Source organism: Aulonocara sp. 'chitande type north' Nkhata Bay, linkage group LG8, assembly GCF_057382095.1.
Source record: "Aulonocara sp. 'chitande type north' Nkhata Bay isolate Kocher_YH1m ecotype deep benthic linkage group LG8, A_spYH_male_GT1.1, whole genome shotgun sequence".
Lineage (NCBI taxonomy): Eukaryota > Metazoa > Chordata > Actinopteri > Cichliformes > Cichlidae > Aulonocara > Aulonocara sp. 'chitande type north' Nkhata Bay.
Window position 1 is genome coordinate 26,076,307 of NC_141351.1, and position 12,327 is coordinate 26,088,633.

The following is a 12,327-nucleotide window of genomic DNA, read 5'->3' on the forward strand; positions in this document are numbered from 1 at the left end:
TCATCACAACATTTTCATCAGTTTGCCACATTTATTGTTAAAATTTGGTCCAACAAACAGCGAGTGTGGAGGTGTGTGTGCAGCAGAAGCCCTCCAACCCCACCACTCACTACTCTCACTATACACCCACAGAACTCTGTGTGTGTGTGTGTGTATGTGTGTGTTAGGGCTGGGTTTTGATGATCGATTTATCGACTAAAATCGATCCTGGCTTGGATAACGTGATATCGATTCATTCAAATCCTGAATCGATTTTTTAATATAAATTTATTTTGCCCGAAACGCCAGAATCTCAGGTTAAACCTCACAAAATTTCAACAATCACCAAACAGCTAAAACAGTAAATGAGAGCAGGAACACGGCTTCTGCACAAAGACGTGAACACAAAGCACCAACGCATCAGAATCAGTGAGATGTGACTTTCTCACCGACGGCACGGACACGGTCGCTGATTCTGATGTGTCGGCGGGTCGAGCTTTGTGTTCACGCCCTTCTTGTGCTGATTCTGAAGCTGCAGGTTTGATCTCTCTCCAAACAATATTGACCGAACCAGCAGCAAAAGAAGATCCAAACTACGCTTCACACAAACATGAATTCACTCTGACTTTTGCTGTTTTGCTTCCACCAGGATAAAATCACACTTCATGCACAGCTCTCTCTCTCTCTCTCTCTCTCTCTCTCTCTGTTTTCTTCATTATTCGCTTGCTTGTTACGCACAAGTCCACTGTTGTTTACAGCCTGTCAGCCGCTGTTTTTTTTCCTTTTACTTACTTCTGAAAAGAAAACCTAACTTCTGCCGTTCAATACTGAACAAATTTACACTTTTTAAAATGATGCAAAATTGCAAAACGCTGTGTCTCTAATAAAACCTCTGTAACTTTGCTCTGCTTCACGTCAGCAGCATCAGGTAACGTTCATGTGTTCATTAATGGTTTTCTTTCGTTTTTGATCTACTGCAGAATATCTTTATAAAATCCAGGCCTGGAAAATCTCCTTCATGTTTTTCTGTGTTTTATCTTCAGTTACTTTGACACAAAGGCCTCTGCTGTGATGCTCACACCTGTGATAAAGTCTCGCAAGTGTCAGCTTCCTTTTTATAGATACAAAAATATATAAATGTACTGATGCATGATCTGAATTATAATATTTCTGACTGTCAAAATTTCCCAGATTCAAATCGAATTGAATCGAATCGAATTAAATCGAATCGTGGATCAAATCGATTCGGCACCTTGTGAATCAGAAACGAATCGATTCTAGAAATGAGTGACGATACCCAGCCCTAGTGTGTGTGTGTGTGTGTGTGTGTGTGTGTGTGTGTGTGTATGTGTGTGTGTGTGTGTGTGTGTGTAAATGTCCACACAGTTAATAAGAAAGCAGATGGAGCAAACAGCCGAGACACTCCAAGCCATCGTCAGCTGAACGAGATGCTTTTAAAACATGAAGAACAGCAGCTTCTTACCTTTATGACATCATCACCTTCATCAGCACACTCTTCATCACGCTGGTCACAGCCAGGTTTATGAGACAGACCGTAGACACCATCAGAAGCTGTGAAGGAACTTTTACTTTCCTGTCTCCACAGAGCTCAGATTAATGTGGCACACCTGCACAGGTGTGCTGCTGCGTTCAAACAAACAGGAAGAATGGGAAACGAGAGTTTCCTGTTACTAAAGTCTCTGTTTTTAGGAGGAAAACTGTCCATGATGAAATCCTCCGGTGTTTTTATTCAGTCAGCTGATCAGAAAAACTAAATCTGTCATATAATAAATGTTTAAATATTTTACAGTGAACATGTTAAACTGAAGTCTTTGGTTCACATAAAATCAACCAGATCTGTTCAGACCTGAGCTCCTCACAGTCATGAATCACAGTAACTTTAATATATTTAATGAAGCAATGCAAAATTTGATCTGCTTTTAAAACTTTCCACGTCACAGGCAAAGCCCACAGGAGGTCACTTCAAGTCCCTGTAATCTCATAACTACAAATATCCACGTGACATGTTCAGCTCTGTTTAAGAACCGCAGCTGTCACAGTCCAAACTCTGCTCTGTGTTCATCACTGCAGCATCAGGATCATGAGATGTATCAGTCAGACAACTGCAGCGGTTTAATGTCTGTGATGAAGAGCAGCAGGAACAAGCAGGGGCACTCTGATCTGCTCGATCACATCATTCCTGGGACAAAACCTCAAAACAAGGACATTGGGAGGTTGTTACATTTAAAAAGTCTGACTTGTAATTTGAACCACATAATTTCTTGTTTCCATGATGAACGTAATTTAATCTGCAGGAAATTCATCAACTTATTTCGTTCTTGTTGAGATGACCTGATATGATCTAGTTAGAGTGGTTACCTGGACTCACGAAATTCACAAGATCACAGGAGATTTCGACCCACAGGGAAATCACAGCAGTTATCAGGGGCACACATGTGTATGCTAGTGTTGACCTGTTAAGGGCTTGAAATCATAGCTTTCCTACTTTTGTTAAATCTGGATTGACAGTGCAGTGGTTCACACTGTTGCCTCACAGCAAGATGATCTTGGGTTCAAATCCACAATCCAGCTACTTTACAGTGGGTTCTCTCTGGTTTGCTCCCACGGTCACGCAGTTATTGGGGTTGGGCTAATCCAGTCTTTAAGTGATGACGCATGAACCCTGCATCTGGGTCCAAACTGCTCTGAGTTTAATAAGGCTTTTGTGTTTTTAACATGTTTTAATTTTCTGTATCTGGTTCTATTTAATCTGAACGAGCCCCTAAAAACAGTCCGTGATCCCTGTCGACCTGTTTTTGTTACCACTGTTCATTTTAAAGCTCAGTGTTTAAACCCTTACGATGTAACTGCAGCCCCAGCAGCAGTATATGAATGACTAACCTCGTATTGTGGATGGATTATCTCAGTTGTTCTCCTGACTGAAGTTTGGTCCGTTTACAGCATCCTGCCATGCGATTGCATTTGTCTCTAACAATCAGGAACCCTCACGTTAACTTTTATCGAGTGGAAAGAAGTTAGCATTCATCCTCCAGCTTCACTGTTTATGCTAACATAGCTGTGTCGCTAGCAATCACGTAGCACATCATTATATACCAGCTAGCCCAACTTCAGTAACCCTGCAAACGTCACTGCTGTTTAGTTTCTGTCTTCATTTATGTTGGAAGTGAGGAGGATGGATGCAGTGGAAGTCGTCATAAATCCATTAAACTTTGATGTCAACCAGACTTTGTTGAACATTATGTAATACGAAGATAATGTCGTTTTTAAGTGACCAAGTAGAATTAGAGTAAACGTGAATGAACAGTGTTGGAATAAAGTGACAGAATATGAAGGATTAAAATATTCGAAAAGCTCAAATGACTTTATCTAAACATGTTTCGGTCACATGTTATCAGCACAAACTTCACAGGGTTATTGGATATGAATATGTTGTGCTGATTACACTTTGATTTTGATTTGATTAAAAGTTGTTTAAGTTGCTGCCAAAGCAAAACATCTGCGTGAAACAACGTCCTCGACTGAATGTAGTAAATCCAACGTGTTCTTTTTTCAGTGCAGACGATCGATTCCTTCTGGAGCTTTTTGTTTACTTGCTTTGTAATTCCATCAATAATGGAAATGTCATTAATTAAACTGCAACAGAAATTAAAATGTCTGTTTTAATGAATGAAACCTCAAACTAATGTCTTCAGATTTCTTGTTTTCTCCAGCAGGACACAACAACGAGAAATTTATTGGCACATAAGGAAAAGGAAGTAGTAGACTCGTAATGATTAATCCAATAACGAGCCTTTGATTTGATATGTGGACAAAAAAGCATTAAACGTGGCGCACCGAGGCGCAGTTAAAGGCTCTCGCTGTGATGATGGAGCCGATTTCACCTGCTGATGAAAGGAAACGAGAGGAAACTCGAGTGTTGATGTTTTCCACACGTCTGCTGAGAGGATGATTGCTGGTTATTTCTCAGACGAAAAGCTGTTTTCAGTTTTATTCCAGTTCTGCAGATGTGTAATTAAGTTTGTCAATCGATGTTTCCCCCTCGCGCTCGGCAAAGACGCCGGAAGCTCTGCACACCTACTGTGCGAGTGAGAGTCGGCTTCGGTTATCGTTTGGCCTTCGGCTAAGTTTAAGATTTAAAGCACGGGAATGAGCCACCCCGTCACAGACGGCCTTAGACTGAACAAACAGGAAGTCTGATTGGTTCTCTAGGAGGTTTTTTAAGCATAAAGCCAGAAAGTGCCGAGAACTGTGCCAAAAATCACACTGAACTCCAAACACTGGACTTCCTGTTGGTTTTGGGGTCCCGAGAGATTTTCTGTTCCTCCTGGGATGTTACCGGATCCTGAATTCCATAAATGGAGGAGAAATGTAGTACTGGGAATACTTCACGGTAGATTCAGTTCTGTTCAATAACCAGCACGGCGCCATAGAAACGATGTGCCGCAAACATGCAAAAGCTTCACTATTTAATATACCAGGAATGTGTTTACACACAGGGAGAAGCTGATTGGTTCAGCTCGGGCTCAGGGACGAGAGACAGTATTGTCATGTGATGCGAGCGTTACCATAAAACCTGAGCGAGGCGCTCTGTGTTCAGGTAGTACACGCCACCGTGCATCCTGACTGACCCTGACGCTCAAGGACACGCTGGACCATCCTTCAGGAAAAGAGAGGAAATAATTCCATCCCATAATTCCCAGCGACGTTACCGCCATCCGTCTATTCATGAGAACATCAACAGGACTGATCCCAGATCATGTACATGTTAATTGTGAACATGTAACCTGCTGATGTGTTTGGATAGTGGTGTTAAACCCACAGCTGACCTCTGAACGTCTCACAGCTGGAAGAACATCTGCTTCTTCTGTTTGTTGTAAGCTCCCCAGTTTATGTTTATTAATGGATGAAAGTGTTTAAGGTGGATTGAACATGCTCGCTGTCGTGTCGCAGTCCTTAAGATACTCGTGAACGTTTACTCCAGGTCGCCACAATCGCACTGATTACACACCATGGTGGTAATCTATGAACACCTGGAGCCAGATGTTTAATATCAAGGAAGCCATTTGTTTTATTAGGATGAAATCATAAATTAAAATTTAAAAACTGTAAAAATGCTGCTTGTATATAACAAGTTCACCTCCCTCTTTAATAGCAGTATGTGGGGTTTCCTTCAATTATTAAAACTTGAATTCGATCTTCTGTAAATCTTTAATGCCTCTAAAGTACTGACATATTGTTCACACACTGACCACTTTATTAGGAACACCTGTGTAATGTAATGCGGGCCATTACAGGGTCGAGGTTTTACTCCGACAGGTCATCTGAAGCGCCCGCTCCGTTCCTCCAGCCGCCATGTTTGCTCATGAAAACTGCACCTGTTCACTTCCTGTTCGTCTCTAATTCACCTACAGGGCACTCGCTGGGTAAAGCTCATATAAACCAGTCTGAACTGGACTCAAACAAAGAGACCCGCTGGGACATGCAGAACCAGCACGATCTCATCCACGGGGCCTCAGATGTCACTGGTTATCAGAGGCTGCCTGCATTACATCGACATCAACACACACACACACACACACACACACACACACACACACACACACACACACACACACACACACACACACACACAAAATAGGCGAACTCTATTTTAAGAGCTCAGAGACGCTGTTTCATGTCCTGTTTGAACCTTTGCCTCATTTTAAAGATCTTGGTTTATATTTGGAAATGATCAGAATTTAGTTTCAAATGTCACAAAACGGCTGGAGGCCGAGCACCAAAAATCAACGTGCAGGAAACCCAAAGCGGAGGCTGAGGAAGGGGTTTAACAAAGGTTTATTAACTAGCACAAAAATGACGTTTATGATAGTACTTGACTTAAAGCTTGACACATGGGGCGTGAGGGTCTTGGCCAGGGGAGAAGGATAAGCAAGGGGACAGGTCCAAGAAAGCAACGGCAGCTGCTGGTGATTAGGTACGTACTGGAAGAGAGGAGAGCAGTGTTAGAGCGGTAGCCAAGGAGTTCTGGAGAGGGTGGAAGCTATGAAAATATTCGTCTTACTGTGCAGGTGGGAGATGGAAGCGTTGAAGGAGAGGTGGTGCGGTCCAGGTGGTTTTGGTGGTGTGTGACAGCTGTCCTGAGCGGTGAAGGGCCCGAGGTGGTGTAAGGGCAGGAGGGCAGGCAGGTGAGGCAAGGAGATGATTCTGAAAGCAGGCGGGTTAACCAGATTTCCAAGACGAGAGGTTCAGTGTGATGGAATTTCCAGGAGTAACTAGAACACAAGATGCAAGGTTAGTAGAGCACTTGAGATTCATAGACATGAAGCATGAGGCCTGGTTACCAACATAGGGTAGTGGACGAACTGGCGAGGAAGCAGCATCAGCAACCAACCTGATTGCCTCAATCAGCTTCAGGTGAGGGAGGCTGTAGGCCCTGCCCATGGGTGGATACCAGGGAGGTCCAGACCTTCAGTGGAATTTTACAGCCACACACCCAGACCGTGGCTGTCTCCCAATTCAGGGTCTGCAGCCTTAAAGTACGCAGCCTCAACGATCCTCAAGGGCCGCGTACTCAAAGACCGCTAAGGCCGGAAGTGCGAGGCTTGTGAAATGGGACGGTCTAGCCTCCGTTGCGCTGCCCAGGTTGCCTAGCAACCATGATACTAACAGCTGGAAACGTGTCATACAGCTGTGTTTGACAGAAATGAAGGAGAAAATCTTTTGTTCATGTGTTTGTTTGTTTCTACATGAGCTTTGATCATTCTCTGTGAGATTAAGCTCAGCTATTGAACGGCGTATATTTTAAAGCAGTGGTTCTTAACCTTGTTGGAGGTACCGAACCCCACCACTTTCATATGCGCAGTCACTGAAAAATAAAATAGGATTTTTTTCAAATTCAAGACATAGATATGTTTTTACTGGTGCACAAAATGAGCCGTGCATGTCACGGTGGAGGCTCTGCCGAACCCCTGAGACCGACTCGCCGAACCCCAAGGGTTCGATTGAACCCAGGTTAAGAACCACTGTTTTAAAGTAAAGGCTTTAAAACCAAGTTAGTACAAGCGTCACTAATGTCACATGACTTTGCCGACATGTGGCCAACAGCAATGTTTAATGTTCTTCGTTATTAAACATTTGCACATAAATAAGTGACATAATATTCAGTACTTACTTAAAGTTTAAAGTGTACTCTTCGGCCGCCCCTCATCCGCCGTTTTTTTTCGGCAAAATTATCCACACCCACCTCCGCGCTATGCATTCTGGGATATGTTGGGCCACGAAGTCTACACTGCCACAGCCTTAAAATTCAGGGAAATGAAGGACGCATTTGAGGGACGCATTTCGAGCAGCCTTTGAATTGGGACAGCCTTCGGCGCACCGCTGTGACGTAATCGGCCTTGAAATGCGGCCTTTAGGCTGCAGAGCCTGAACTGGGAAACAGCCCATGACACCAAACAGACTGAAAATGATGACTTGAGAGCAACAGACCAGTCTCAGTAAGGCCATAACCACACACACACACACACACACACACACACACACACACACACACCTCAGTTGATCCCCAACAGATGGAAGCTGGAAATCAAGCGGCGTTGCAGCTGATGTGACATTTCAGCTGACAGCGAAGAGGTGATGAGTGGCGGCGCCGTCGCCTTAGCGTGTGTGACGCTGAAGAAGAAAATCCTCCAGTGTCGTCCACGCCGCGTTGTTTCTTCTACAAACAGCAGCAGCAGCTGATGAAGGCTGTGCTGAAGACATGTTTGCAGATGTTTGGACAGCTGCCTACATTACAGGGTGGCTCCTGGTAATTTAATGCAAGCTCCTGGATGGATGCTTTGACAGTTATTAATGAGCAAAGCACCAGAAAGCCTCTGTCACGTGTTCGCTTCATGGCCATCGCCATCTTGGGTTTCTGGAACTAGAATTGACCATATTTAAATCTGTCGATTTCAAAGACATACGTCCCTTTTGCTCATCGGCAGACTGACTCCAACGTGTTGCCGATGTGTTTTCAGACGGCAGTTATTTGCAGATCTTTGCTAACCTGTCTGAGAGCGACTGCAGTCAGTCTGAGTCAGACCAGGATTTTGGAGACACGATGGACAGTGGTCTCCCGGAGGTTGTGGGTCCAACACCTTCATCTCTGGACCATCAGCTGGCCTCCACAGTTACTTGCAGTCAGACTCCTCCTCACAAGGAAGATGCTGTCCTGTGTTTACTGCAGTGTGACTGAGCCACATGGAGGTGACTCACTTCACTTCCATGATTCCAGATTTGATTCCCTTCAAGTCTCTGATAAAAACTTAAAACCACAGAGATTCATTTTCAGGATGTTTTTCACATCCTCATCATCACTTTCACGCGCCATCCTCCTGTGGTTCTCACACACACACACACACACACACACACACACACACACACACACACACACACACACACACACACACACACACACACTCTTTAAGGTAAAATTCCAGCACATCTTGTAACAGCTTCTTTGTGATCAGCAGAGTTTACAGTGTCTAAGGAGAGCTGAGGCAAAATGAAAAATGAAGAAATTAATACATCTGATTAATATGACACCAAAAGTTTCAATGTAAATAATGATTATTTATAATATTATATGAAATTATATCATATAAATATATAATAATTAATTATAATTAGATATAAAATATTTATGTTTTAATTTCCTTCAGTATTTACTCCACTTTTCTGAAATGTACATTTTTCATTTTACTGAACACATCGAGAAATCATCACAAAGGCAAATAAATAACAAAGTGAAGACGATTAAAGGCTCTCTCTCCTTTACATGCATTTGACCTCTGAATCACTTCTTTCTTTCTTGGTCCTCCAAGGATCCGAGCTGTACACCCGACCGTCTCCTGCCCAGCTAGATGGTCCTGTCTCTACATGCTGGATGCGTGGCAGACTGTCCCGCGTGTATCGTGAGACAAGTTTATTAAAGTCTTTTGTCCAAACAGTGACAGGATTGGTCCAAATTTGATCAAGCTCCCACACAGTGACCACCTGATGGCTCAAAGTCGAGGTCAAGCTGGTCACTTTAGAGCCGAAGGAGCTCGGCTTTAAATCTCCTCGTGTCCAGTTTTTGGTAAACCTGAATAACTCGTCATCTTTCTGTGACTCTGAGTTATTAATGGTCAGATCAGCTGCTCTCAGCCTTCTGCATTATTTCCACTTCACGCTGCAGCGGCTCAAACTGGGCCCTCAGATTTCACCGTGCTTCGGTCTTTATCGATCAGCTTTCATCTCCTCGTCTTGGTCTTCCCGTACGGTCTGATCTGTTCGCCGGCAACACGGCGCAGCTCCCGATCACGGCTGTTTCACGCTGCTGGCGGGAAGGAGGTCACAACTCAGCGGAGTCGACTTTAAGGAGCAAAGAGCAGAAGGTAATCCTGCTGTCTGTAAATGTATTTTGATGAGATGCTGTCTGTGCATTTGCATGCAGTCGCTGACTGACTGCACAGTGTACTGACCTTGTAAATGTCAGCAGGAGAACGCTTTGTGCCTGAGCGGAGAAATGATGGTTTGGAGGGTTTGTCAGCACCATGGAGATGCAGAGAGGCCGGTTTGACTTCCTGAGCCTCTGTATGCAGATCCACAGCTGGCTAACAGCTTCGGTTGAGCCCATGAGCATCAAAAACAGGGCGGGGCCACACCGGGGTCCAAAGTACTTTTGTTACCTTATGACGAAGCAGCTGCTGGAAACTCTGAGAGGAACATCTGCAGAGAGATGGAGTCCCATCCAATGTCCCCTCTAATGTTTCACGTGTCTGAGCGAACACACAAACTCCCTGAGCGTCCCTTGGACCACTGTGAGCAACAGCAGACGTGTGCACTGTGGTCACACCAGCATCCGATCCATCCAAGTCACATGTTTATTAAAGTAATCAAATTACAGCATTTATGTTAGACGACTTTTAATTAACTGCTTCAGCCCACTTACAATGAAAATTTAAAACAATCTTGTTGATGACCTGCAGCATGTTAACACTATTGGAAGGAAAAATAACTTTTTTTTATTTTCTTTTCTATAAAACTCTGACTGTATTATGAGTCTGTGGTCTGGGAGAGAGTCTGTAACTCTGTCTGCAAATACAGTAAATAATGACCAATGTTGGGCAGTTAATTATACAGTTACTTCTTCAAAAAAGTAACTGAGTTATGCAAACAACAACATTTTTTGCAGCTGTTTACCTAAAAATGCAGCCAAGGCGTTTTTTAAACAAACATTTCAAACTATTTACAGAACAATCAGCTGTTCTGCATCAAATCTGATGCCACACAAATTATTTGTGTCACAAAAAATAATTTGTGTCCACTATGAGATGAAGGAGAACATCAGCCTGATACCTGCAGGCCTGACAGCAGCAGATGTGTCACTGCTGTAACACCTGTAACACTCAGCAGGCGCCTCATTGTTCTGACACACAACAAAACTATACTTAATTTTAATTTCAGTTCAGGTTAGATTTTTTTGTTCGCCACGCAGATTTTCTGTGCGCAGAGATCGCGCCAGCACGCACGCAGCTTATAGGGGACATTGGTCCCACCCATCTCCAGGACATCACCTCGGTGTGCCCTGCAGTGACCTGTGAGGCTGAGGAGGGAAGATTTCGACTTCCGTTTAACCGTGAACAATGAAGTTGAAGGCGTCAGTCGCACATGCAGCATGCCAGCAGACGGCCTCGAGGGTAACAGACAAAACCACGAGCTGCTTTCTCTCCTTGCATGAATATTTTTCCTGCTTAACTCCTGCTGCACGGAGCAGGAGACAGATGGAGCAAGGACTTCTGGGAAATGCTGTTTTTGCCATCGCTCCTGCGAGATAAAAAGATGAATGTCCTCCCATCAGCTCATCTCCTGAAACAGCAAATGCTGCGTTTCTAAATCCTGAGCGTCGTCAGCCAATTTCTCCGACAAATCGTTCTCTTAAACTTATCTGAGCTCATTACGAAGGTCCGAAGCCAGCGCTGACATCAGCATCGTCACCACAGTGTGTGTGTGTGTGTGTGTGTGTGTGTGTGTGTGTGTGTGTCCTGCAGAGTCGAGGTGAATAAATGTGTTTTTAATGAATCCACTTTAACTGTTATTGCACATCATGAGGTGAGTAAAGCTGCAGATAGCGCTCCACAGTGAGGATCACTTATTAATGAATAACTGGGAGTTTAATGAAATCTGCTCAGCGCTCATTGCTGCTTATTACAAACAAATGCTGCTGAGTCATTTCTGGGGTTTCCTGCGCCCGTCTACAGGGACGCCCCAGCTCTCCTCCAGCCAGCTGCGCCGAGCGAGGCCTTGAAAGTTAGTGAAAAGTTAAAACACGACGGAAAACATTGGAAATCATGAAGCAGCGAGCGGCCTCTGCTGTGTGAAAGATCTCAGGGCCAGTTTTAAAGCAGGAATCATCACGTTGCTCTTTTCCAGCAGCACCGGATCAACAAAATGACACTCGGTGGAGGTTCATAGACGAGTTGGAAGCAGACGTCTCAGCTCACGCTCCGGTGCCCGCCTCCTCAGGCTCAAGGAAGAGCTCCTGCCCCAACTGGAGGATTTTCAGAATCTTCTTCATGAGTCAGAGCAGCTGCAGATCAGCAGAGGGACTGAAGCAGCATCTTCAGTGATGTGGACCTGCTGTTGATGATGACGGAGTTAACCCTGGAAGTGAGGCTTCAAAACAGGAGCAGGTTTGGGACCCCCTCAGAGCCCCCCTGGTAGAGCAGACTGTCTCTGCTCCTCTCATTTGTTCTCTTTTCGGGGACATAATAACTGTTATTTGAAGATGATAGTGTGGAGAGCAAAGGGCCACGAGGTCAGAGTTCAACTCTGACCTCGTGGTATTTGGCCGCCGGCTCACGTCAGTTGTTCTCTGAACTTTTTCTTTCCTCTGCCTTTTCATCTGTGGGGGCGTGGCTAACTCCACCCTATTAGCATACTGAGACGGGTTTTAGTGAGTCATTAATGAGGTGGTTCATTAGTGAGGGCGACGGCAGAGTGAATCCCCCTCTCCTCTCTCTGAGATGCTTTTACTGCTTTGAGCCCTGAAGTGAAGAAGCCATTAGATGTGCAGCAGGTAACTTTACCATCATTTATTTTGAAGGACGACTGCAGAGGAGTCCTCCGCTTCACTGCTTTATGGATCTGAAATGCGGCGACTGCAGCGGGGAGGAGGAGCTCTGAGCTGGGAGTTATCGTCAGGTATGAATGGTTTAATGTGGGCGTGCACAAACACGTGTCGTGGTGTGGCAGGTGTAGGTGGAGTCAGCTGTCACACTCACTTATATTAATGTCACAAATGGG

At 44.5% G+C, this 12,327-nt stretch overlaps 1 protein-coding gene across 2 annotated transcripts in view; it reads right to left on the reverse strand.

Moving 5' to 3' along the window:
* Window positions 1–5,816: 5,816 nt before the first annotated feature.
* LOC147324095 (serine-rich coiled-coil domain-containing protein 2-like) overlaps window positions 5,817–12,327 on the reverse strand; it is a 53,689-nt gene continuing 47,178 nt past the window's right edge. For both annotated transcript variants that reach the window (XM_086304567.1, XM_086304563.1), the window contains 2 exons: window positions 6,062–6,272; window positions 5,817–5,981 (listed from right to left, as the gene is read on the reverse strand). The gene's annotated coding sequence lies outside the window, so the exon portion shown is untranslated. The remainder of the gene's footprint in view (window positions 5,982–6,061; window positions 6,273–12,327) is intronic.